Here is a 4,595-nt window from a genome sequence, read left to right as displayed (position 1 = left end):
CCCTAACCCTAACCCTAACCCTAACCCTAACCCTAACCCTAACCCTAACCCTAACCCTAACCCTAACCCTAACCCTAACCCTAACCCTAACCCTAACCCTAACCCTAACCCTAACCCTAACCCTAACCCTAACCCTAACCCTAACCCTAACCCTAACCCTAACCCTAACCCTAACCCTAACCCTAACCCTAACCCTAACCCTAACCCTAACCCTAACCCTAACCCTAACCCTAACCCTAACCCTAACCCTAACCCTAACCCTAACCCTAACCCTAACCCTAACCCTAACCCTAACCCTAACCCTAACCCTAACCCTAACCCTAACCCTAACCCTAACCCTAACCCTAACCCTAACCCTAACCCTAACCCTAACCCTAACCCTAACCCTAACCCTAACCCTAACCCTAACCCTAACCCTAACCCTAACCCTAACCCTAACCCTAACCCTAACCCTAACCCTAACCCTAACCCTAACCCTAACCCTAACCCTAACCCTAACCCTAACCCTAACCCTAACCCTAACCCTAACCCTAACCCTAACCCTAACCCTAACCCTAACCCTAACCCTAACCCTAACCCTAACCCTAACCCTAACCCTAACCCTAACCCTAACCCTAACCCTAACCCTAACCCTAACCCTAACCCTAACCCTAACCCTAACCCTAACCCTAACCCTAACCCTAACCCTAACCCTAACCCTAACCCTAACCCTAACCCTAACCCTAACCCTAACCCTAACCCTAACCCTAACCCTAACCCTAACCCTAACCCTAACCCTAACCCTAACCCTAACCCTAACCCTAACCCTAACCCTAACCCTAACCCTAACCCTAACCCTAACCCTAACCCTAACCCTAACCCTAACCCTAACCCTAACCCTAACCCTAACCCTAACCCTAACCCTAACCCTAACCCTAACCCTAACCCTAACCCTAACCCTAACCCTAACCCTAACCCTAACCCTAACCCTAACCCTAACCCTAACCCTAACCCTAACCCTAACCCTAACCCTAACCCTAACCCTAACCCTAACCCTAACCCTAACCCTAACCCTAACCCTAACCCTAACCCTAACCCTAACCCTAACCCTAACCCTAACCCTAACCCTAACCCTAACCCTAACCCTAACCCTAACCCTAACCCTAACCCTAACCCTAACCCTAACCCTAACCCTAACCCTAACCCTAACCCTAACCCTAACCCTAACCCTAACCCTAACCCTAACCCTAACCCTAACCCTAACCCTAACCCTAACCCTAACCCTAACCCTAACCCTAACCCTAACCCTAACCCTAACCCTAACCCTAACCCTAACCCTAACCCTAACCCTAACCCTAACCCTAACCCTAACCCTAACCCTAACCCTAACCCTAACCCTAACCCTAACCCTAACCCTAACCCTAACCCTAACCCTAACCCTAACCCTAACCCTAACCCTAACCCTAACCCTAACCCTAACCCTAACCCTAACCCTAACCCTAACCCTAACCCTAACCCTAACCCTAACCCTAACCCTAACCCTAACCCTAACCCTAACCCTAACCCTAACCCTAACCCTAACCCTAACCCTAACCCTAACCCTAACCCTAACCCTAACCCTAACCCTAACCCTAACCCTAACCCTAACCCTAACCCTAACCCTAACCCTAACCCTAACCCTAACCCTAACCCTAACCCTAACCCTAACCCTAACCCTAACCCTAACCCTAACCCTAACCCTAACCCTAACCCTAACCCTAACCCTAACCCTAACCCTAACCCTAACCCTAACCCTAACCCTAACCCTAACCCTAACCCTAACCCTAACCCTAACCCTAACCCTAACCCTAACCCTAACCCTAACCCTAACCCTAACCCTAACCCTAACCCTAACCCTAACCCTAACCCTAACCCTAACCCTAACCCTAACCCTAACCCTAACCCTAACCCTAACCCTAACCCTAACCCTAACCCTAACCCTAACCCTAACCCTAACCCTAACCCTAACCCTAACCCTAACCCTAACCCTAACCCTAACCCTAACCCTAACCCTAACCCTAACCCTAACCCTAACCCTAACCCTAACCCTAACCCTAACCCTAACCCTAACCCTAACCCTAACCCTAACCCTAACCCTAACCCTAACCCTAACCCTAACCCTAACCCTAACCCTAACCCTAACCCTAACCCTAACCCTAACCCTAACCCTAACCCTAACCCTAACCCTAACCCTAACCCTAACCCCTAACCCTAACCCTAACCCTAACCCTAACCCTAACCCTAACCCTAACCCCTAACCCTAACCCTAACCCTAACCCTAACCCTAACCCCTAACCCTAACCCCTAACCCTAACCCTAACCCTAACCCTAACCCTAACCCTAACCCCTAACCCTAACCCCTAACCCTAACCCTAACCCTAACCCTAACCCTAACCCTAACCCCTAACCCTAACCCTAACCCTAACCCTAACCCTAACCCTAACCCCTAACCCTAACCCTAACCCTAACCCTAACCCTAACCCCTAACCCTAACCCTAACCCTAACCCTAACCCTAACCCTAGCCCTAGCCCTAACCCTAATCCTCTAACCCTAACACTAATCCTCTAACCCTAACCCTAATCCTCTAACCCTAACCCTAATCCTCTAACCCTAACCCTCTAACCCTAACCCTCTAACCCTAACCCAAACCCTAACCCCTAACTCTAACCCATAACCCTGACCCTGACCCTGACCCTAACCCCTAACCCCTGACCCCGACCCTGACCCCTGACCCCTGACCCTGACCCCTGACCCTGACCCTAACCCCTAACCCCTGACCCTGACCCTGACCCTGACCCTAACCCTAACCCTAACCCTGACCCTGACCCTGACCCAAACCCTATTGGATGAATTCCTCCAATAATTTCATATGGAGAGTCTTTCCTCACACTAGACCTAACAGTAGATAGACTATAGTGTTTTATTTAATTATTCATCTGAGGCGGGGTTAATACGTCTCAACATTAATATGCAAATCATTGCCCTCCTGAATCTGATCTGACAGTTACCAGAAACCCACCCCATATAAACCCTTGAGACATGATGTATTTAAACGATTGGAAGTAATGCAGCACGGGTTTTAACTCCAAAATGAAAGGTCCCCTCCTGGGTTGTATTATGTACTCCCACTATAATAGAATTAGATGCCTTTCTTCATGGACTCACATATCAAGAATTAAACCTGTACCTTGCTCACAGGAATTGAGTTTGGAAGCTGACACGTCTTCTTTTTTTATTTTTTATTTTACATCCAAATTAGTTAGCAGATAGTGCATCAATGATTTCAGGAGTAGATTCCTTAGTGCCCCTTTCCTATTTATCCCATCCCCACTCCCACAACCCCTCCAGTAACCCTGTTTGTTCTCCATATTTATGAGTCTTTTCTGTTTTGTCCCTCTCCCTGATCGTATGATTTTTGTCTTTCTCTACCTAATTTCACTTAGTATAATACCCTCCAGTTCCATCCACGTAGTTGCAAACGGCAAGATTTCATTCTTTTTGATTGCCAAGTTATACTCCACTGTATGTATGCATGTATATATAAACATGTATATATACACATGTATATATATATATATATATATATATATATATATATATATATATACACACACCACATCTTCTTTATCCATTCATCCATCGATGGACATTTGGGCCCTTTCCATACTTTGGCTATTGTTGATAGTGCTGCTATAAACCTGGGGGTGTGTGTGTCCCTTCGAAACAGCACACCTGTATCCCTTGGATAAATGCCTAGTAGTGCAATTGCTGGGTCATAGGGTAGTTCTATTTTTAGATTTTTGAGGTACCTCCATACTGTTTTCCAGAGTGGCTGCACCAGCTTGCATTCCCATGACATACCTTCTCATTCCTGTGAACCAGTGGAAGGCCTCGAATCTCTCTTCAAATGACAGTAATGGACTGAAGGAAAATTACCAAAGTTTTTTTATATTTAAGCTTGTCTTTCCCATAATATGAACCTTATTTTGTTGTGTTTTCTGGTGTCTCCCTGCCTGGTGCCAACACACCTTCACAGCCATAACTTCTAGAAGATAGGTGATCCTTTCTACTCAAGGAGGTTCATATATGTTGTCTACCTTGAATTGGCTGCCTCTGCCTGTGGTAACTCCTATAGATAAATACCTTCCCCAATTGACCAATGTTGACCCATAGGTAGGGACATCTCTATGCCCCTACTCAGCAGGAAGAAGTTACAGAAGATGAGACCTTCCACCCACAGCAACCTCAAAGATTTTGAGAGTCTAAATTGTCCAGGATGGAATGAAACAAAGGCAGAAGGAAATGGCAGATAAAATTAAATTTCCTTATAACCTGCAGCCTATTGGCAAATACTTGAGGCAGGTTTCTCCTGGAACTCCCTACTGTCTTAATGCTAATGTTTTGCTAGGGGGAAAAACAACATTAGCTTCACAATAGCTAGGCCTCCAATATCCTGGGAGCCTTCTTTAGCTTATGAAAATCTCACTGGAAACTTCTCCTGGAAATTACCTTCCTCTGCACTTTACCTCCATAGTATATAACCAGTCTTTCCTCATGGTCCTGGTGAAAGGGCGGG

This window comes from Puma concolor, chromosome B1 (genome assembly GCF_028749965.1).
Source record: "Puma concolor isolate L17-30 chromosome B1, mPumCon1.1.hap2, whole genome shotgun sequence".
NCBI lineage: Eukaryota > Metazoa > Chordata > Mammalia > Carnivora > Felidae > Puma > Puma concolor.
Note: the sequence above shows the minus strand (reverse complement) of the source record.